General features: G+C 34.9%; 1 protein-coding gene across 2 annotated transcripts in view; it reads left to right on the top strand.

Annotated features, from left to right (window-relative positions):
• Window positions 1-978: 978 nt before the first annotated feature.
• Window positions 979-23,975, top strand: part of rusc2 (RUN and SH3 domain containing 2) — a 65,296-nt gene continuing 42,299 nt past the window's right edge. For both annotated transcript variants that reach the window (XM_023265760.3, XM_023265759.3), the window contains exon 1: window positions 979-1,137. The gene's annotated coding sequence lies outside the window, so the exon portion shown is untranslated. The remainder of the gene's footprint in view (window positions 1,138-23,975) is intronic.

Raw genomic sequence — 23,975 nt, 5'->3', positions numbered from 1 at the left:
TCTTTTAATGTCAAAAATATGTGTGGATATATATGTGTATATATATATATATATATATATATATATATATATATATATATATATATATATATATATATATATATATATATATATATATGAAAAAAAATAATAAAATAATTTTTTTACAGCATAACAGTCCAAGAAAATTTCAATCTATAAAGAAATATTTATTCTTTTACAATACATGACCATAAAATTACACTATTTTAACTGCATTTAAATTTGCTAAAATATTTTACAGTATTCACTGTTATTTTAAAAGAAAAATCAACTGTACTGAAAAACTGGAAAGTGGTAAAAATATATTTTTAACAGATTAATTTACTTGTAACTGTAAACAAATAACAACATGCCAAAACTGTAAATAATATTCATATCAATAATATGGATTTTTACTGTAAAATTACATTCTTAAAATGTATTTAAATATTGGAAAAAATCACAAATTTACAGATTTTCTGTGATTTAAAAGGAAAAATATTTACATATTAATTGTACAAACAGAACACAAAATGGCCCCATCAAAAATATTCATTTTTAAACTCGCAATATGTCCTTTTGCTTTTGTTTGGTTGTTAAAAATAAGAATAAATAAAATAAAAAATTTCCCCACTGTATTTAAATCAAAATCAAAATATAACAAAAAAATTTACAGATTTCCATGTTTCCACCATTTAAAAAAAGTTTTTGAACATTACAGTATTTCCCTTAAAAAATTTTTTTTTGAGCACTTTTGCTCACAAATCTTCACCATCTCTTTTTTTAAACCAGTTTTTTTTTTTCAATTGTTTATTTTTGCAGCTTGGTTCAATTTGCCTATAATAATAATATTAATAATGCTAATAATACTAAGGATAATAATAATGTTGCTATGTATTGCTAACTACCAGCTGTCCTCCTGCTTGTGTAATCCGGTCTGGGACCAGGCGGTGACCTCAGGCTGACGTGCCGCCGCTGCCCTGCCCATCCTGGATGCGCCGCCGCTGTCTGCCCCGCAGTCTCCCTCAGACATCACGGAGGACGCTAGCAGCTCCGGCAGCCCCAGCAGGACGCTCCAAACACGGCTGCACATGTTTTTAATCGAAGACCAGCCCGCCGAGGAACACCTGAGACAAGGTAGGCGCGTAATAAACAGATTTTCGTGCGTATTTATGGAGGAAAAACGAGAAAAAAAGAGGCTCCGATCAGCAGCATCGCGACGGAGGCTAAAAAAAATGATGCCTGATTCGGTTCTAACGGGAAGGACAGGTGGCTATTTAATCATTTTTGCTGGTATTTCTGCTGTTTGACAGGGTTAAAGATGATATTTGGTGGATGAATGCTGCTGGTCACTCGGTGTTGTTTGTGTTTTTATCGCAGTGGCACAAAGGCAGCTTCGACACATCGCCGCTGTTTGGTGGGTTAAAGGCCGCAAACTCTGCGTTAAAACACTCGAAATACTGAAATAAACAGCCCGTCTTCAGTCACGACCAACTGAGCTGGTGTAGTGCTGTCACAGTAGAGGCCTTCATCCAATTTAATCAATGTATTGATCACAAATTACCAGAATCATCACATGAAACAACCGTAGTCAAGTTAGACAGGATGGAGAGGGGCAGCTTCCGTCGGTGGTTTACAAAATAAAAGCATGGCTCGCCCATAACTCACAAGATTTGCTTCCCCCCCCCCCCCCCCCCCCCCCAATTTTTCACAGCAAATCTCAAAAAGCAAATCAAAGACTATTTTTTGGCCACTCACTCTTATCGTTTGTTTATGCCGGCAATATTGCCACATAGAAGTAAAAACACAGTAAAATCAGCTCATTTAAATCTTTAATTTTGTTAAAATTATGCTTTTAAAATTATTGATAAAGCTATGAAGTCAATTATAAGTTTAAATACTTAAGTTTCTAAGATTCTTATGTTGACTGTGTCCATCCAGGCTTGGGTTTCTTGCTTTTGGCTGCGGTTTCCCATTCAGTCAGTCAGGTTTCATTACTCGAGTCTTTGAGAGTCTGTGCAAGAAATTCAATTAAATTCACAGCTAAATCCGAATTATACACACTTAAACTGGTAAAAAGACAACATAATTTCTAATTTACATTAAAAAACAAATGCATTTCTGTTGTATTTACTTACTTTTTACGTGCGGATTATACAGAATCTTAAAAGTGCAACGAAATCGGTGTGAATACTTCCTGTTTGATCGGAGCTACTTGGTTGTTTCGGGTTAAATGTTTGGTGGATTGGAACAACGGCTGTAGAGAAATGATTCTGCAAACCAAAGCTCCACTCCTGGATGTGACACTACAGAGGAATAGATTAAAATTCAGATAACGTACAGTAAGGTATATGGAAGTGTTAAAAACTCTACTTCCTGTTAAGGAAATAGAAAACAATTTAAAACATTGACTGTTTTCTAGGCAGATGGCTGCTCCCCGAGTCTGGTTCTGTTCCTGTTAAAGGGAGTTTTTCCTCCTAACTGCTGCCAAATTCTGCTCATGAGGGAATTGTTGGATTTCTGTCCATAATACTGGAAAATCCTGACCTTTAATATGTCAGATTACTTTAGGATTGCTACATAACTACATTTAATTGAGGTTGCATATGAAGAAAGTAACTAATTTAGTCTGAATTTTTAAAAGATTGTACATATATTAGGCTTTTAAAGTCCCTGGCAACCCTTAAATATGTTTTAGCCAGTTTGAAAGTAAAATAGTATTAAGAATTGAAGATAAAAATGAATTTTTTAACCACTTTTGTTAATTGGAGTTTAATTTACTCGATATATTAGACATTTTTTTTGTTAAATGATCAAAACTAACAAGAAAATACAAAGATTTGTCATTTTCAGAAGCACAGAGTAAAATTAAGTTATATCAGTGATTTATTTACAAATCATTTTGACATGAAGGTGTAAAATTTATTCTATTTTTTACTGTGACTGTCAAATAAAAGCACACACGTTTTTATAATTTCAACTGCATATATGAATGTGTGGCTTCCATTTAAAGAGGGTTTATACAGCCTTAAAGTGAAATAATCTTCATCAAAATGATAAAAAAATGAAAATAAATCTCATGTGTTAGTTGGGATTTCATTTACTTAAGCATCATGGACATTTTTCTGTAGAAAATTGTCAGAAAAAAACAGGAAAATGCACAGATTTCTGTCATATAAAGTAACAGACAGCAAAAGTAATACCAGCAATTTATATTATAAATTGTTTTGGCATTTTCCTTTTACCCTGATTGCAAAATTAAAGCACATACACACCTGTAAGAGGTTTTAGTCAGCATTAAAGGAAAAACTCCAGTGGCAAAATTATAAAAATTGACAATAAATAGTTTTTTGTTCATTGGAGTTTCATTTACTCTATCTTAATGGACATTTTTTGTAGAAAATTATTAGAAAAAAATGGAAAATGCACAGATTTCTGTCATATAAAGTAGCACAGAGGTAAAAGTAATGGCAGTAATTTATATTATAAGTTGATTTGGCATTTTCTTTTCACCTTGATTGCAAAATTAAAGCATATACACACCTAAAAGCAGCTTTTGACAGCATTAAAGTAAAAACTCCACCATCAAAATGATCAAAATTGAGAATATTGATAAAGATTTAATTTACTCAAGCCAAATAGACATTTTTCTTTATAAAATTATCAGAAAATAACAGTAAAATGCACAAATTTCTGTCAGATAACATCATCCAGACTCATTCCAGTGCAGTCGCCTCCCAAAGGCCCATTCTGACTCGAGGCTTTTATTTTGAAGGCGCGTTCTTGGTGCTGCTTCCTCGCTGCTGCTGATGCCCAGAGCTGCATTACTCTACATGCAATATGGAGGAGATGCAGATCAGCCTGCTGACCTCAACAGCAGTAATGCCAGTTACATTAATCCTCATTAGATGGAAAATCACCTAAATGATGTTAAAACGTCGCTGTTTGGTGGCGTCTTTTCTGCTTAGTGGTGGTTTTGCTGTCTCATGAGGTTTCTACTGTATCTTTCACGTTAAAAAAAAGAAAAAAAATCCCCAAATTTGGCAAGAAATAAAAATTTTGTTAAAAAATTGTAAATTTTTTAAAAAAATGAGTAAAAATCTTCCAAAAAATCCTAAAGATATCTTAAGTGATTACATATATATCAGTAAAACTTCTGATATTTTCTTTAAGAACATTCAGAAACAATCAACCAAAATCCATGGAAATTCACAGGATTTTGGTTTTTTAAAGAAACATTTTTTTAAGATTTTTTTTTTTTTACACCAAAAAATATTCAAAAATGTTCCAAAAATGTAAAAAATGTGGACACCAGAAGTTTCACTGTGAAAATATATACTTTTTCCACATTTTCAAACTTTGAAAATGGGTCAGTTTTGACCCACAGGACAACACGAGGGTTAAAGACGACCAGAAAGGCTCGTCCTCCTGTTACATAAACTATTTATTCTGCTTTGACATCCATCCTTCAGTCGTGGAGCCTTGTTTTATCTGCCACCCAGTTATTATTCCCACAGTCTGTAGATAAGGAACATATTGCAGCTGTTTTTTGACTTTATCTCTAATATTAAACCCCCCAGAGATCCAGGAAATCCTTGAATTTGTTGGATTTTTGTGTATATTTTTGTAGTATTGCAACTTTAATCAGGTTAATCTCCATATTTACTAAATCTGTAGGATCTTATCCTTCATATTAATGTTGGTTAGGTTAAGTTCCGTTATTTATAGTTACATTATTCTCCATAATTGTTCAGTCTTTTGGGTCTCAGCCTTAATGTGTACGACAGTCAGGTAAAGCAGCATTTTATATCGTTTTTGTTGGGTTTTAATTGCAAATATGTAAAATATTGAGATAAAAGCACACCATAAATAACGTTATAGGATCTTAACCCCAATATTTGCACTTGTTTGGTGAATTTTTAACTCCAGTCGGCTTGACTTATTGTTGCTGCAACTATCGCCGCAGCAACAATTGCAGATAAAAGTTGGTGGTACTGTTTGTTCCAGCAGTAGAGGTAGAAGAAGGCAGTTGCAAACGTGTAAATAGGGGTTTATTTTCTTTCTTTCTACCAGGTTAGCAACTGGTTTAGACGTGGTGGAAATTAGGTGGATCGATAAAGTACAACTCAACAGGAAAACTCATATTTTTCTGAAATATACTTTACTTACACTTTTATGTCTCATTTCAAGCCTAAATTTAACTGCTGTAACATTTCAATTAACTGTTGTTCAGTTTACAATGAAATAAATTCAATTAACTGAGGAAAAAAAATTTTAAAGCAAAAAGTCCAAATATTTTCTGGTTGTAGCTTTTCAAAAATGATCATTTGCTGCTTTTCTCTGATAATTAACATTATATTTAGCATTTGGACTGTTGGTTGGACCAAAAAAGGGCAAAGATATTGACATTATTTGGTGTTTTTTGTTTTTCTAAATCAAAAGATAGTAAATTAAAATCTGCATGATGGACAGTAATGCAACAGTTAACATTTGCAACCCGGTTGTGTACTTTATATCCTGCCTGTAACCAACAATTACTTTCATTATCATGTGATTTCTTGTTGTTTATTTGGATTTGCATGGACGTTTTGTCGAAAATTCTGCAAATCACAGATGTCATGGTCGGTTGTTTTGTCCAAACCCTCCCAAGTGACAATTTAGAAGTTTAAAATTTAAAAAAATACACATTCATGTCTCATTTTTAGTCTAAATTTAATTGCTAAAACCATTTTTACAATTTGCTGCTTCTTTGTCAACATTGAAACATAGAATTAAATTTTTTTTGAAGCAAAAAATCCAAACATTCTTTGGTTGTAGCTTCTCAAAAATGACAATTTGCCGCTTTTCTCTGATAATTAACATTATATTTGGCATTTGGACCTGTGGTTGGACCAAAAAAAGGCAAAATTATTGGCATTTTTTGGTGTTTTTTTCCTAAATCAAAGGATTGTAAGTTAAAATCTGCACAATGGACAACATTGCAAAAAACCCCAACAAAAAACAATTTATGTCCCGCCTGTAACCAACAGTTACTTTAATTATCATGAGATTTCTTGTTATTTATTTGGATTTGCATGGCTGTTTTCTCTAAAATAATGTAAATGACTCATGCCAGATTAGTTGTTTTGGCCAAATCCTCATGTAGAAGCAGTAAATGCTGATTAATCTTCTATTATGTGACAGTAAGCAGCTCCATTTGTGCTTACTGACCAATCGAAATCTGCGACTGCTGAGCTAATCACGCTGGCAGCACAAGATTGAAGCCTGAACGTCGCCGTCGTGGACGTTTTTTTTACAGCCTGACTGATGCAGTGTGTCGCCTCTCAGCTGCTCTTCACCATCTTGGAATGTTTCTCTCTGAGTTACGTAACTGACCGAGGCCAGATGTGCTTAGCTTCCCAGTGCGTGTTTGATATGTCTCAGATTTGTAAAGGGAAAAGGAGCTGCATGCAGACACGATGCGGGTCTTATTGTGCGTTATCTGGCGTCCCTGAATGCTGCGTTTCGACACTCTGCAGCTGCACTCGAACGGCGTCGCTTGGCTTGTTTTGAAGGCTGGATTATTTTACACAAACATGATTATTTTGAGAACTTTTCAAACCATGCCAGCATCAACTTTTGTTGCTCTAAAATGCCTTAAACTAAGCTTGGGTCATGCATGATATAAATATCTACAGCTGTGACATCTAAAAGCATATTTATTTGCAGTTTTGAAGGTCTATTTAGAGGAGGACATTTACACCACCGTTCAAAAGTTTGGGGTCACTTAGAAATGTCCTTATTTTGAAAGAAAAGCATTTTTTTCAATGAAGATACCATTAAATGAATGATAAATCCAGTGTAGACATTGTTAATGTGGTAAATGACTATTCTAGCTGGAAACAGCTGATTTTTAATGGAATATCTCCATAGGGGTACAGAGGAACATTTCCAGCAACTATCACTCCTGTGTTCTAATGCTACATTGTGTTAGCTAATGGTGTTGAAAGGCTAATTGATGATTAGAAAACCCTTGTGTTATTATGTTAGCACATGGATAAAAGTGCGAAAAACGTGAAATTATCTGCGTGTAGCCATTTCCATTTTCAGTACTCCCTTTTTGTTGAGAGAAACAGCAACCTACATGCTGAAAATTTTACGTTTTTCTGAAGATTTGGATGATAACGTAAGGCAAATCTGTTTGGTTCTTCGCCACTTTAATCCCAGTGTGCAAATGTTCCAAAAAAAGAAAAAAAACAAATCCCCTGGACACTGTTGTTTTGCTGGGTGGGGCACCATCACTGCATCCTGGGCTTAGCTTCGCCTAAGATTGTCGGGGTCGGCTTAAAGAAATACAAACAAGAATGTTTATGTCACTCAGAAAAAGTTGGGTTACATATTGCAAATTTCTCTGAACAACTGCAGGAATAAAGCTGAAACAACTGTTAATGAGTAAATATCTGCAGCTGTGACATCTAAAAATGGATTTTGTGCTTATTTATTTGCAGTTTCAAGGTTTATTTAGAGACAAATGACATTTAGGTAGTCTTAAAGTCCAAATCCAGTGTTGCAAATTTGCTATTTTCTGCAATAGAACAGTTCATTTAACTTCCTATAGCTCATATTTTTAAACTAAACATCTCCTCTGTAACATGGAGAAACTGTGTGTGACTTTTCTCTGCTGCAAACATCAAGTTATATTGACGTTGCAGGACATTATTCTTCATTGTTATTCGGCGTTTCTTGCAGCCAGCTGAGCCCACACGTTGCCTCCTCAGGCCTTCGGTGGTTTGGCCTCCTCGTGAACCTCCTTGTGATTAGTTTTGGGGGTTTGTGGTTCTGTCAGGCAGCTGATCAGGTTCCTGTTGTGTTTCCAAACACAGGAGATGCTGAGAACTTCTTGTAACTTGGTTTATGTTGCCTTTTATTTGTACTTAATTAAAATATGGTGCTTTTATAATCCATGGCATTCATTTATCACCTGTAGTTGCTGCATAGTTGGCATTAAAATATTCAGATTTTGCAAGTTGATGCTTGATAATAAGTAAATTTAGTGTATTTTACTGATGCTACTGAAAACTTCCACTGCTGCCTGTGTTAAAGAAATCTTGCTGTTAATATTTCTGCACTTTTATTTCAGTAAATCTATCTTGCATTTCAGCTTTTGCTTTTATAAAGTGCAGCACATCCTCAGAATTGAAATCTGTTGCTCAGTTTCTGATGCTGCTGCTTGTAGCTTTATTCGATATTATAATATTAGCCGCTCATCCAAACTACTTCACTCAACTCTGACTGAATTAATGCCTCTTCAGGTTTAACTGTCATCACTGTTGGAAAGATTTAACCTTGATTCTCTCTGTACATGGCTGTGAGTAAGGCACAGTCAAGAGCTACATCTAAAGCTATTTATATTAATTAATAAAGTGATTAATAATGCAAATGGTCTCCCATTCGAACACAAAGTAAAGAAACAGTACACTTTTATTCAATTTTTTAGTTCTTTTTGTGCTTTTCTAAAGTAAATGACGTTAAAAATGATGCATAGTAGAGCTTTTTAAAAAAAGTATCACAGCTGTAACAGTGCAGTAATAGCTTTTTTACATTGTGGAGAAGCAAAAATATTTTAAAAATCCACTTCAAGTGACTACATCTGCAACGATTAATTTGTTAGTTGTCAATAAATTAACTGCCAACTATTTGGAGAAAAAAGTCAAAATTACTTGATTCCAGCTTTTATATTTGAATGTTTTCTAGTTTCTTTTCATTCAATTAATGTAATGACTTTTGTTTCTTAATAATTGATCATAAAACAGTTATTTACCACCCCCAAAATATCAAAAAAGTCAAATATCTTAACATTTTAGTCATCCGTCTTATCAGCATCATCATCTAATATCCATAATTGAAGAAGTTAGGTCTAATTTCTTACATTGTCACACAAAGTACTGTACAAAATTCACTAAATATGTAAAGCAGTACTCTGCCAAGGCTGCTCAGTCTTTGGATCATTTCTGACGGATGAAATCTTTAACAGAAAATGACCTTGCACTGAGCACAGATGTGTGTTATGCATGTGTACATTATGTACGGATACCGAATCATGTGACCTAAATATGTAGCAGCTGACTGGAATTGATGGGACTCAGAAACACCCCCACAATTTAATCAATTGTTCCTTGGATCATTTCTGACGGATAAGTCCTGATAAGTCCTCAGTGGTGGATTTGTAGTAGGATCACAATCATGTGATCATCAGCAGGCAGCTGATGTAGTGTTCACTTGTTGTCATGGTTACAGTGACGCTATCCGACAATGATAAAGAAATCTTTAATAAATCCGTGGATCCAGACTATAAGCCGCATCCCTGCCAAATTCTAATCACTTGGTCCTTGTATCATTTCTGACCTTCACTGAAAATTTCATCCAAATCCGTTAGTCTGTTTTTGAGTAATGTTGCTAATAGACAGACAGACAGACAGACAGACAGACAGACATATGCTTATTGTCACATAACTCTACCGCAGTAATAATACTTGAGCAATGCCCAATTTGTTGTGCTAACAGCAATATATTGTCGGCATTTTCTTGAAAATAATCTCCAGCTTTATGATGGTGGATGAGGCTTGTTAGCTGCTGCTTGTTGTCTGAAGAAATCCACGCTTTGACCGAGTGCAGCCATCTTTGTTTATCCTCGACTGGCGCTTCCTGTTTCTTTTTTTAAAATTTTTCTCAAGAGCCGATCATCCGAACGGCTTCAAGCTGGACGCTGCATTTCCTCTGATTCCCGGCAACACAACCACCAAGTGTGAAGAAAATTGGATAAATAATTGTCAAGAAAAGCGAAGAACAGAGACACACACACACACACACACACACACACACACACACACACACACACACACACACACACACAGATACAGGCAGACTTGTTTCTTTTTATAATTGGATGTGAATATTTCCTCCACGCATGACTGTATGAGTCCAAGTATGAGGATGAGGCTGGAATTTGTGGAAGGAAAATAGCTGCTTCTTTGTGATGCTTCTGATTTTCGCCCTGCAGCTCGTTAACGGCCACCGTGTTCCTCTAATGCCTCTCGGCCGGCGACGCTCCGCCGGTTTAAAGTCGCCCAGACGACTGTTTGGTGGAGCGGCGAGAGTGTTTATCACTGAAGCAGATGAGTGCTGCCCGGCCTGCTTTGTGTTTCGCGCTCGTTTGTCTGACTGTGAAAGAGCACCGAGTGCTGCCGGGACTCTGTCAATACGCTGAGGGCATTTCTAGTGTGCAGCTGTGGAAATATGCAGGCAGCAGGAGAGGCCATTACACTCACTAAACAACTAGTGCACTGAAGTTCAGGGAGAATTTCGGTATTCAAATTAGAGCTGAATGTCACAACAACGGGGATCCTTTTTGCCTTTAAGTTCAGCTGAATGCATCAGTGGTTGCTGATAATTGGGCTCTGGTCTTTGCGGTTCCACAGTTCCAGGCAGCTTGATAGAAAACATTTAGACTTCTTAAAGGAATAAACATCGTCAGCGGTCGACCTTCCTTTGAAAGAAATGATGTTTGGCAGCAGCTTGCATCAGTCTTTTTGAGTTAGGACAGCTTCTCATGAAGTTATGTTCAACCAACAAGCCGAACTGAGTTGCAGAAATTAATTGAAACTAACTTTTATATAGATGAGAAATCCTAAAAAATATAGTTAATAATAATAATACATTTTATTTGAAGGCGCCTTTCTCGACACTCAAGGACACCACCCAGACAAACATATTCATATATACACAAAATACACATTACAAAAAAAAAAAAAAAATCTGGAAAAACAGTACAAGAGACAAAAATGTTATATTTTTAGATTAAAATTTTTTGGCTTTTTTTTTTGACATTTTCTGTATTTTTTCTTTTTCTAAAACCAAGGACTGTGAGATAAACTGTGCATGATGTACAGTAATGTAGAAATAAGTATTAGCATCTCTCCTGTGCACGTCATTATCTTTTCATGGTAAAAAAAAGTGAAAATCACAAATGGATGGAAAACATTGCACTCCTTAAAGGAATACATGTCGTCAGCGATCGACCTTCCTTCGAAAGAAATGATGTTTGGCAGCAGTTTGCATCAGTCTTTGTGAGTTAGGACTTCTCATGAAATTGTGTTCAACCAACAAGCTATATTGAATTGCAGAAATTGGGGTTTTCTTCTATAATCAAAGGTATTTTTAATTCTAAATTGTCCAAGCATATTAAGATTGATGAAAAATCCTAAAAAAAAAATACAGTTAACAAACCACCTTCATTAAGTTTACCTCAATTTGAATTTGGTTTTAGATCAACTAATGCAAAAATTTGTGTTCAGTGACACACACAATATTGAGTTAATACAGCATTTTTATGTCAACTTAACCAGTCAAAATATTGTTTGAAACTTAAGTAATTTATCTCGATCAGTAAATTGTTTTGTTTTGACCCTCACGTCGTCCTGCAGGTCAATATTGACCCGTTGTAAAGTTTGAAAACGTGGGGGGAAAAAAAAAAAAAAAAAAAAAAAATAATTATTTTTTTTTAATTAATATATATATATATATATATATATATATATATATATATATATATATATTAAAAAATTTTTTTAAAATATTTTCACAGTGAAACTTCTGATGTCCACATTTTCAACATTTTTGGGAAATCTCTGAACATTTTTTGATGGAAAAAAAGAAATGTTAGAAATTTTTTATTAAAAAAATCTACCAAAATCCAGCGAAATTCACTGGATATTGGCTGATTTTTTTGTGAATGTTCTTAAAGAAAATATTAAAAGTTTTACTGATATATATGGAATCACTTTAGATATTTTTAGGACTTTTTTGGAAGATTTTTACTCATTTTTTTGAAAATAGTTACCAGAATTTTCTTGCCAAATTTGGGGGATTTGTTTAAAATAAAACTTTTAAGGGAATTATTGGAATTTTCTTCCTGAAGGTTTTGCAAATTTCCAGAAATTTGGGGAATTTTGTTGCTGAATTTTTGGATTTTTTTTCAGTGAAGGAAACAATATTTTTTGATGCCCGTAAATGAAGACAACAGGAGGGTTAATTCATTTTTTCAATCTTGCAAACATGCATTTAATAAAAAAGAAAGGGAAAAGTTCCCTTGAGCTACTTTTAAGAGTGTATTCAGTTTAGTTAATCATTAAGTCATTTTGCAAGTGGAATATTGAATGCAAACGTTCTTGTTCTGCATAAAATGCTCACCAAATGTCACAGTTGTGCACATAATTCTCGTCAAGCTTAACCATACTAACTCACATTGTTAAAAAATATTGTAAAATGTTTTTTTAAAATTCTAATTGTTAAAACAATGTACTGTTATTCAAATTTTTTTCGTAAATTCATTGTAAAATCACAGAAAAAAGGTGTTAATTTACATATTAACTGTAAAAAAAGGCCCAAACTTTAAATAATGTCCACATTAACAATATTTTTTTATTTACAAATGATAATTCAGTTGTCTTTTTTAAACGTTTGCAAAATTACACATTTTTTAACTGTATTTAAATAATTTTAAAAAATGTTATTTTACAGATATTTGAAAGACCAGTTATGTAAATTAATCACTGAAAAATAGTAAATTCTTCCATCTTACTTTGCATATTTGTATAGATAGTATAAAAGCCTGGCTAAATTATTTATTGCTTATATCAGCTAAAAAAAATTTAAGATATTTGCTGTTATCAGAAAGAAAGATTTTGTATATTATGGATTAAAAGATGATGATATTTACAATATTTCATTGTAAAATTATGCAGTTTTACTGTATTTAAATCAGGTAAAATTGTCAAAAAATGTCAGATATTTGATGCTAATTTCACGGATTTTCAGTGTTACAGTATTTCACTGTTTTTTAGCCTATTTTTTCTGGCACTGTTGCTCCCTGATTTCCACTGTTTATTTAACGTAAATTTAGTTTTTTCTGATGCTGACCGGGGAAAATAGCATTTACTTGCTCTTGAGAAAGTCATTTAACATCCAGTTGCTTTTAATTTCACTGCAAGGCCTCCTGCTGCTGAAGTAATTATACAGAAAGAATCCCTCGAGCTTCCAAATAGTCACATTTCCAGATGTTCCTCCTGTAGATTTTAAAGGTATAGATGGAAAACACAAGCAGAATGTTTTCTCTTCCAAACACACTGACACAGATCGAATCCCGCTGTGGCTGCGAAACACTAAGAGCAGAGTGGGGATGGTGAGGCGAAAAGCATTTAGAGTCCATCTCGGCTGGATGTGAGAGCAGAGAGAGGCGATTAGAGGAGCAGAAGTGGGTAAAGGTAAGACGTATTACACTGCAGTGGATGGAAGAGGAGCAGAGGATTTAGTGGAGCCGAGTAGGGGGATGGGAGGAACTGGAAAGAAATAATGGATCAAAAAGAGACTGAGAGGTGTTTGGAGCTGGACCAGAGAAAGAAGAGAGGACTGGGAGGACAGCGTCAGCATCGGTGGCAATAAGAGATGCTGCTTTTGGAGCTAGAAGTCAGTGTTGTTGCATTTTGTCTTTGCTTGTGTGTTTTATTAGTAATTAATCCCTGTGAGGGAATTTCTCCTCTACATTTGACCCTACCTTAACCCTCCTGTTGTCCTCATTTATGGGCACCAAAAATATTGTTTCCTTGTCTGAAAAAAATCCAAAAATTCAGCAAAAAATTCCCCAAATTTCTGAAAATTTGCAAAACCTTCAGGAAGAAAATTCCAATAATTCCTTAAGAGTTTCCCTTAAAAGTTTTATTGTAAAAAAAATCCCCAAATTTGGCATGAAAATTCTTGTAAATATTTTCAAAAAATGAGTAAAATCTTCCAAAAAATCCTAGTCATTTTATATATATATATATATATATAAAATGTTTTTTATATATATATATATATATATATATATATATATATATATATATATATATATATATATATATATATAATGTTCCGTGCAAATGTTCTGTGACAACGGATCCCCCCTGATGCTGTTAATTTGGAGAGGCACCATAACTGCATCCTGGGCTTAGCATTGACAAAGACGAACGAGATTATTTAAAAACAATTCACGTCTTACATTTAAGAAAAAATATGGAAAATAATGGGCAAAAGAAAAGGTAAAAAAGGCAATTCTGCATGCTTCTTTTAATAAATTAACCACTTAAATCCCAGTGTGCAAATGTTTCATCACAACAGATCCCCCTGATGCTGTTAATTTGGAGAGGCACCATCACTGCATCCTGGGCTTAGCACTGACAAAGACGATCGGGATTGATTTTAAAATGATTCACGTGTTAGATTTAAGAAAAGTATGGAAAATAATGGCAAAATAATGTGCAAATTGTGGTGGTAGAATAAATAAAAGGATTTTTGTGCCTTTTTGAAAGAATAGCTGTTACAGTTTTCAGTATCCCCTTTTTGCTGTGAGAAGCAGCAACCTACATGCTGAAAATTTCAAGTTTTTCCGAAGATTTGGATGATAACATTACGTAAATCTGTTTGTTTCTTCACCACTTTAATCCCAGTGTGCAAATGTTCCAACAAAACAAATCCCCTGGACACTATTGTTTTGCTGGGTGGGGCACCATCACTGCATCCTGGGCTTAGCTTCGCCTAAGATTATGGGGGTCGGTTTAAAGAAATACACATAAACCAGAATGTTTATGTCACTCATATAGCAGTATGTTAATTAAGTGCCATCAGACCATTCTCTCCCGCTGTGGCTACTGTACCCTACTTAGTATTATCAATAAAATTGTTCCATTATTAGACAATATGGCTGCAACTAACGTTTAATTTCACTTTTAACTATTTTCTCAACAAATGTATTCATCATTTGATGTGTAAATTTTCAGAATGTAGTGAAAAGTTTTGCCGTGTTTTATTAACAAGCCAAAGATGTTCAGTTTCTTGTTACAGAGATGAAACAAAACCAGAAAATATTCACATTTAAGAACCTGGAATAAGACAAATTGTCCTAAAAATGACTCAAACTGTTTAGTAGATCATAAAAATAGCTGTCTGTACTCGCCAAAAACCACAGGAAACGGTGAAGTTTATAGAATTTGGTGTTGTTTTGGATCATGGAAGCTCATGGTCTAATCAAGAAAACATCCAGCATGTCTGTCAGTAATGAAATTAGAGGATTTTCCACCAGCTTTGAACTGAATTAGTGTCAGAAAAGAACATTTTCTAAGAGAAATCATATCATGCGTCTCAATTTTAACTTATTTTGTCATTGAAATGACTTTTATTATGCAGTGGAGTTCACAGAAACCACATGGAAATAATCAGTGCTTCATGCAGGTGTTTATTAACCCAACAGAGCTTTTGCAGAAGTATAATTTCTTGTGCAAATTCAGCTAATCTTCGGGTGATTTTCCATCATTTTAAGCCTCCAGCCGCTGCCTGCCACTTGTCCTGCTGCGTCTGGATGTCTGCTAACACTAATACCTGTCAGTGGTGGCAACACGCCGACCGACCGTTATGAAAGAGTCTGTAAGCTCCTGGAGTTCAGGCAGGCGAGGAGGGAAACTAAGCACTAAGCCCTGAGGGAAGCTGGGATCAAGGCCATGTGTTCATCTTTAGCTGGAGCTCCGAACACACCAGGGATCCACTTGTATTTATACTGTTTGTGTGTCATCATGTGTGAAAATTGCTGAATTAGCTTAAGATTTAAGTGTGCTACACTTATTAGGCTAATTTATTTGGACAATTTGTAGTTTTAGATGGAATTTAAGTGTGAATATTAAATATCATTATAGAGAAAATGCGATTCAGACTCTTCAAAATGAGTATTATACTTTGTTTAATCCCTTTTCGGTGGAGATTTCAGGAGAGAATTACCATTTTGAGAGTTATGAAGATCTACCTTCACAACAAATCAGACTTCTCTTCGGCTTACTTTGCTCAGGAGGAAAATATCCCTTCGTTTTGTTTGGTGCCAGAAAGCAATTAGCGAACTTCCAGCCACAACAAACCTGGCATCTCATTATGTAAGATGCACCACTGTGGTCGTTTATTGATGTTTAAATGCTTGATTAGACTTTTAAAGAAAAGGTTTTACCTCACCGAATCTCTCCCAGCTTCAGGGATGATGAATTTTGGCAATTTTAAATACAACAAGCCCATTTGAGCTTCACAGGGTTAACTATCAACTGGAAAAAGAACTTTAGATGGCATTTCATGTATTTTAATGGTGATTTTCATTTTCTGTGCACAGATTTAAAGTGGAACACACATGAAATGCACTTTATTGTGAATATACCCCTGAGCCAGTATGTGTCTACTTCGATTTTATGACTTCTGTATTGGTTTTCATCTTACATCAGCCAAGTAGACATATGCCTGCTACAGCTAACAACACTTCTAATGCCAGTAAACTTGTCATGATACACGCCCTTTTTTGATTCTCAACATTGGCCTCTTGATTGCCAGTTCCTTGGCAGATTTTTGACAGACGTTCTCCTTTTCTAAAACGTGAAATCAATACAGGCTACACCCTCCTATGAAAAACTCTGGCTGCACCTGATGGGACAAAAGCTCCTGGATTCAAACTGAACCAACATTAATTGGAAACTTTCTCTTATAATACGAAAATAGTTGTAATTCTCAAAACATTTGAGGTAAAAATAAATCATTAAGACAGTTTTTTGAGAGTTTTAAGGGTGGCGAGTGGCGCTAGTTTGCAAAAAAAGTATCCTCAACCTCTTCTTCATGCAGCCAACATGACTCAGAATGCGTTCCATGGCTGCTTGAATCGACAGCAAATGCTTATCTTCAAGATGACAAAGTTATTCTGGAGTATTTTTAGACCTTCATGCTCATCAGATGGTGAATCCTAACGACTTCTTTGGTCTCCTTACCGCTCATAAATTCCTCCTCTTCTGTCTTTCATGTCAGGATGCCCTTGACGCTAATGACAGAACTAATTCTCTTGCTAAAGGATGTTAACATCAGTCCAATCAGTTAAACGGACTACAGTCCAGGCTCACATATCCTTACATGGTCACTGTACAGGGATATAAACCCAGCAACAACGTGGCCTTTTTTTATTCCCAGCAGCACAGAACATCACATCCTCACTCAGAGTAGCTCTTTGTCTTGTTTTCTGTCTTTTAGAGGCACATAAAGCGTATATTTATGCTCTCACAGTAGCAGTTTCTCAGTGGTTTTTACTTAAAATGGGAGCAAGTCTGGTTTTGATTGTGTTCCTTTATGTTTGCACCACTTGGCTGCAGTTGGTGGTAAGTTTCCACTCTGATTACGTGCCTCAGTGTTCTGTGACACTGGGTCATTTCCCGGCTATCGTTTATTTTCGTCTTTATCTCTGCAGCTTTTTGACATTTCCTCCTGGTTACACTGAGAACCACTGCTCATCAAATTGTGATTTGTTAAGTCAAAGGCAGCGATGTGAGGCGACACCAAGAAACTTTCGGGGTTGTTTCAAGATTGTCGCAGCGTTCTCCTGTTTTTTTTTCCTTTTGTGGGGTTTTATTCGACTCTGCTGTGAGATGGTGACAAAAGCTCCATTTAATCATTCACTCGGCGGACAGAAAGAACACTGAGCCGATAACTCTGCAGCCAGACATTGCCGCCGTCGAGAAAAAAGAAACAGGATAAATAGAGGAATGAGTTAGCTGTGACAGCGCTGCTTGTTTTCAGAAAATCACCAAGGCAGGAAAATGGAAGTAGCAGATGCAGAAACGTCTGCAGTGTTTGGGGGCATCTCAGGTCACATCTGCAAATCAGCAATAAAACGGACCAGAATGTGGTTAAAAAGCAGGATTTTTAAAACATTTTAGGTTACAGATACAGCAATAAAATTATTATATATGCCAGGGTAAAGCAGGTCCAAAATACAGTTTCATCACTGTAACAATATTCTGTAAAAACAGTGGGTTACTGTAAAGGTCAAAAACTAAAAATGGTGAAAATAATGGCCAATATTTGAAAAAAAGTGATTTTTAGCAAATTTAAATACAGTAAAATGCAGATTTTTTTGGGTTGCATATTGTAGAAGAGCTATTTGTATGCATATTGATTATTAATGTTGACTTCATTTACAGTACTGTTTTTTTCTTACCGTCAACGTGTAAATCAATACTTTTTCTCAGATTTTTTTCTTATCTGTAATTTAACAAAACAGACAAACAAAATAAAGCTTCAGTCCTTGACATGCATCATTTTTCTCTCACATAATAGCAAATGTCTCTAAAGGAATGACATTTTACGCAGATTTAAATGCAAAATTACGTTTTTAAAAATACAGATTTGTAATGTGGACATTATGTACAGTTTTGGCCTGTTTATTTTTGTACAGCTGACATGTAAATCAACATTTTTTTTCTGCAATGTTGCTAGATATTATCTGTAAACAGGTAAAAATCTGTAAAATAACTGTTAAAAAATAATTTACCATTATTCAAACCTTAATGTACTTGACTTTTCTTTCTAATAATGGCATATATCTGTAAAATAATGATATTTTAGCTGATTTAAATAAGGTAAAATGGTGCTACTGTATGGTCAGACATTATTTACAGTTAAAATGTAAAGAAATATCATTCGTAATTTAACAGAACAGGTAAAATATGTAAAATAAGAGTATTGGGTTTGCTTTTTTTTGTACAATAGGTAAAAACTGTTAAAAAATACCCCCCAAAAACATTTTTACAGCATAGTATTACCTCGAGCGGACTGGTAATTTGTAGTAACTCATCATGATGTTAATCCCATGCAAATCAATCATTTGTATGCTTAAATTCCACCACAAACAACCCACTTCATTTTGTGAAACACAGAGGTCTTGTGATAATTTGCAGGCTACAATTATGGAGACTGTGTTTGCAATAGTGAAGTAAAAATTTGGAGCGCTTTGGGTTTAAATTCAGCAGGCTAATCGTGAAGACCAAGCCACAGAAAGCTCAAATCCATCAGAGAGGCAAGTTAGATGCATTGAAGCATGTGGTATGGAACATTTTGCTGTCCTTTAACAACAACATCCAGATGTGATGTCATTTCTAAAACATATGATGTCTCCATGTGGTACTTAAGTTGACTTTTTACGAAAATATGCTTCTTTTTGTCATTTGTTTTGGTAGAAAGGCTCACAAAACATTTCTCTAAGTTGCAGTTATTGTAATATTTAAGTCACATTTAATAGTAATTGAACACAGATCTAACAGACACATGAATTAAAGGGGTCACAGTGTGTCATTATGTAAAATATTGGTCTAATTAGAGGAAAAAAAGGAAGAGAGAGGCTTGGAATGTGTTGCAAACCACAACAAAACCCATAAACAACATTTATCCAGGCAACAACCCCAACGACTGGATTTCTTGTAATCTGTCCTTGTGTAGCGACAAGCAAACACAGATCGCCTTCAATGAGCCACATCTATCATCATAACTGCCATCTCCTCCGGCCGCCGAGGGTGGACCTTTGCTGGGCGCCCCCCTCCTGGGACCAGACTAATTCCTGGAAGTATAGCCTCGATGACATAAGAGGGAGGATGTCCTTTGTTGCGGCTTCGCCTTCCTTTTCCTCATTGCTTCATAAATAGGTCCAATATCCCACCCAGCTCTCTAAAACTACAGCCATGCCGCTTTTCCAACCAACCCATTAAGACGTTGGTTGTCGGGAAACGTAATAAACCAAGTCACATTTCAGCTGATGGAGGGACTTGTTTTAAGACAATGCATCTTAAATGTCTTGTTAAGTCAAACAATCTTGAAATCTTGTTTTGATTTGTATTTTACAAGAAAACTATTTATTTTCCAATGTAAGTTTAACCCTCGTGTCGTCCTGCGGGTCAAAATTGACCCATTTTGAAGTTTGAAAATGTGGGGAAAAAAATATTTTCACAGTGAAACTTCTGATGTCCACATTTTCAACATTTTTGGGAAATCTTTGAACATTTTTTGGTGGAAAAAAAGAAATGTTGAAAATGTTTCTTAAGAACATTCACAAAAAAATCAAACAAAATCCAATGAATTTCGCTGGATTTTGGTTGATTTTTATGTGAATGTTCTTAAAGAAAATATTAGAAGTTTTAGTGATATATATGGAATCACTTTAGATATTTTTAGGATTTTTTTTGAAAGATATTCATTTTTTGAAAATCACAAGAATTTTCATGCCAAATTTGGGGTATTTTTTTTAAATAGAACTTTTAAGGGAAACTTTTAAGGAATTATTGGAATTTTCTTCCTGAAGGTTTTGCAAATTTTCAGAAATTTGGGGATTTTTTTTTTGCTGAATTTTTGGATTTTTTTCAGACAAGGAAACAATAATTTTTGGTGCCTGTAAATGAGGACAACATGAGGGTTAATACATCTCAAATTAGGAGGTTACATGAAAGCAAAGATCTATTTTTGAGTGAAAAACTGCTATTTTTTGTAGCATATCTGGCTTATTTTAAGACACCTAAGCTTGACAATCCTGGTAAAACAGAGCTTGAAATAAGTTTTCCCAGCTAATTTTAAGATCTCAATATTCTAAATATATCTTATTTCAAGAAATCTTATCAAGCCAATTTTTCACTTGTTCTATTGGCAGATTTTCTCACTTATTTCAAGGTAAAGGTTCCTTGAAATAAGTTTTTTTTCTTGTTTTGAGAGGGGCATTTTTTAGAGTTTAGAGGAATATCAGGATTTTTTCGTGGCTCAGAATAAATCATGACTAAGCATGATGGAAACATGATGAGTCCGCCTACAGTAGAGATAATGACTGTGTTCCCATATTTAACAGAAGTCTGTGTATTTTCCTGTTTTTTCTGGCCACAAAAATGACTGTTGAGTGTGAGTAAATGTAACCCCAGTCAACAGAAGTGATTTATTCCCAATTCTTACCATTCTGCCGCTAGTTATTTCCTTTCATTCTGGCTAAAACTTAGTCAGTGTAATAAATAAATTTTACAACTCTTAGCCAAAACAGCTTATAAAACCTAAAATAAATGAACTGAAGCACAAATATCTCAGCAGCTGCTTCCACACAAACCCATAAAACCAATATTTTTTTCAGTATTTTGCTTATTCTTGTTGGTTTACCAACCTGACTACTGTGTGATTTGGTTGGAAATTTACATCCCACATTGGATTATTTGTAGTGTATCCCCATTTTGTTGGAGCAAACGTTGAAGATATGAAAACCATAGGAGGCCGTCAGCAAATTTACAGCTCAAGGAAAACACTTATTGTAAGAAAATCATTGACCATTGTGTTAATGAAGGTATTTAATTATAGACGGTTGTCTTTCATAAAAATGCTGAATTTATTTGCTTTTATGATCCGTTTTGTGACATTTTTAATGCATTCATCACAGCTGCTGTATGTCTGGACATGTTGTCCTGTAAAGACTTAAACTCTGGACGAATGTATGCAGGCTGCCACATTATTCACACAGAAACAGACAAACGGGTGAATAGATCCATTGAACAGACTCGGCCATTATTCTCTCAGCTTTCAGCAGAGCAGCCGCCTTACTGGGACTATTTATCACTGACAGATTCCTCCACACTTTCTGTTCCCTCCTTCTACTGAAATTAAACACTCAGTTAAAAAAAAACAAAACAACAACTGCAGCCATGGCAACAACCCTGTGAAGTAATAACAACACCAGCAGCAGCAGCATCACGCTCTCTGTTATTCCAAGATGACAGCAGATCAGATCAGATAACGGGTCAACGAGAACAAAGAGGCCGAGCTCGGCCAATCAGATTTCATTTCCCACGCAACATCAGAGAGCCCAGCTACAAAGCCGACCAATAGGAAGGAAGCCCCAAGAAATCCTGAGAAAGTGTTTGTTTTCTCTCTTTCTTTACAAACACAAAGCTGCTCTACAGGAAACTCAGATTTCTAGTCGTGTTAATAGAGAATAAACCCTTTTATTGAATTGTGACAAATGGACACCTTACAGCAGGGGTGTCAAACATGCGGCCCGCGGTCCAAAACCGGCCACCAGAGGGTTCAATCTGGCCCATAGGTCTTGTGTCTCATTTTTGTAATATTTTGTGTTGTTTTTGTTGTTTTTTTGTCTGACTTTTGTCATTTGTCTCATGTTTTTGTCATTTTGTTTCTTGTTTTTGCCATTTTTTTTCTCGTTTTTGTCATTTGTCCATTTGTTTTGTCGCTTTGCAACTTTTTTGTCTCTTTTTTTGTTTTGTTTCCTGTTGTTTGTCTCATTTTTTTGTCATTTTCTTTTTTGTTTTTGTGGTTTTCTCTCATTTTTGTCATATTTTCACTTGTTTTTGTTGCTTTTAGTCTTTTTTGTATGACTTGTCATTTGTCTCATGTTTTTGTCATTTTGTTTCTTGTTTTTGTCATTTTTTTGTCTTGTTTTTGTTTTGTCCATTTTTTTGTCGCTTTGCAATGTTTTTGTCCAATTTTTTGTCTCTTTTTTCTTTTGTTTCCTGTTTTGTCTAATTTTTTGTCATTTTGTTTCTCGCTTTTGTCGTTTTGTGTCTCATTTTTGTAATATTTTCTCTTGTTTTTGTTGCTTTTTGTCCTTTTTTGTCTTACTTCTGTCATTTGTCTCATGTTTTTGTCGTTTGTCCATTTTTTGTCACTTTGCAACTTTTTATCTAATTTTTTGTCTTTTTTTGCTTTGTTTCGTGTCATTTGTCTCAATTTTTTTATTATATTTCTCGCTTTTGTCATTTTGTGTCTCATTTTTGTAATATTTTGTTTTTGTTGTTTTTTGTCATTTTTTTGTCTGACTTTTGTCGTATTGATCATAAAGTAAAATACTATATTGTTCAGTTCCAGATACCTGTGACTAAATGTTGTGTTCCTTTGTAGACACTCTGTGATCTATAAGTTATAATGTGTAAATGATAAACTGAGGCATAATATTGTTGAAATTGAATTTATTTTTCTTAAGAAATTTCAGGTTTTTCATAATGTTTTGTAAAAAGATAATTCCTTAAATGTGAACAATTGTGCACTAAAACAAAGGAAATATTAGTTGTTATTTATTGGTTATTAACTGGAGATCAAATTGGGATGAATGTGGCCCCAGATCTAAAATGAGTTTGACACCCCTGCTCAACAGGAAACTCAGATTTCTAGTCATGTTAATAAGATAGATAAAATAAAGATAAAGTTCTTTATTTCTCCCCACTCCAGGGGAAATTTACATTGTTACAGCAGCTTTATTTACAATATATACAAGGGTGGCAAAATTTTTTAACAGAAAAAATAAAAATAAAAATAAAGTTTAAAAGTGCAGAGATGTGCAGTGCAAGAATGTCAAATGGCAAATTTTATGTTTTGGGGTGGTAATGATATAGTCCAGTAATACAGAACAAACCCTTTTATTAAAGTGACAAACGGACCGGAACACCTTACAGGACGTGACGGAGCTTTAAATGCTGCATGAAACTGACCCCCCAGCAGCAGCTGTTAATGTACACAAAGCCCACATGGTATTTTTGTTGTTCTGACAAAGAGAAACGCTGTCCGCAAGCGTTTGTGGTTAATGTGAACACGGCTGCAGGAAGATAAAAATCACAGGATTGCGGGATTATGTTCAGTTTGTTATGAAAAACAGCGGAAATCTGCAGTTCTACAGTTTGCATCAACAAGCCGCACTCACTGTTATTCCACCAGTGGATCAGATAACGACATGTGGAGACGTTTGTAGGGACAGAACCACCAGAGAAATATCAGTTTCACCAAACTTCACACCAGCGTCATTCCCAGCAGCAGGTAGCTTATAGATTTTTCCTACAAAACCTCCACTATAGACTGTGACACAGCTAAAGCTAATGAATAACTGGTGAACACTAAAGTGACTGATTTTTACCTCGGATGCTGGTGAAGACCAAAACTAAGCCAACATAAGAGTGAATTAAATGCTTCAGGTGATGACAAACATGATTCCAAATGAAAAGTTAATGATGTTCAACCTCTGAGGGATGTGTCTAATAAAATATTGGCCATATCAGCTTTATGAGGTAATACAGTTATGGTGTCGT

Source organism: Amphiprion ocellaris, chromosome 6, assembly GCF_022539595.1.
Source record: "Amphiprion ocellaris isolate individual 3 ecotype Okinawa chromosome 6, ASM2253959v1, whole genome shotgun sequence".
In the NCBI taxonomy this organism is placed as follows: Eukaryota; Metazoa; Chordata; class Actinopteri; family Pomacentridae; genus Amphiprion; species Amphiprion ocellaris.
Note: the sequence above shows the minus strand (reverse complement) of the source record. Positions and strands in the feature narration are given on the sequence as shown.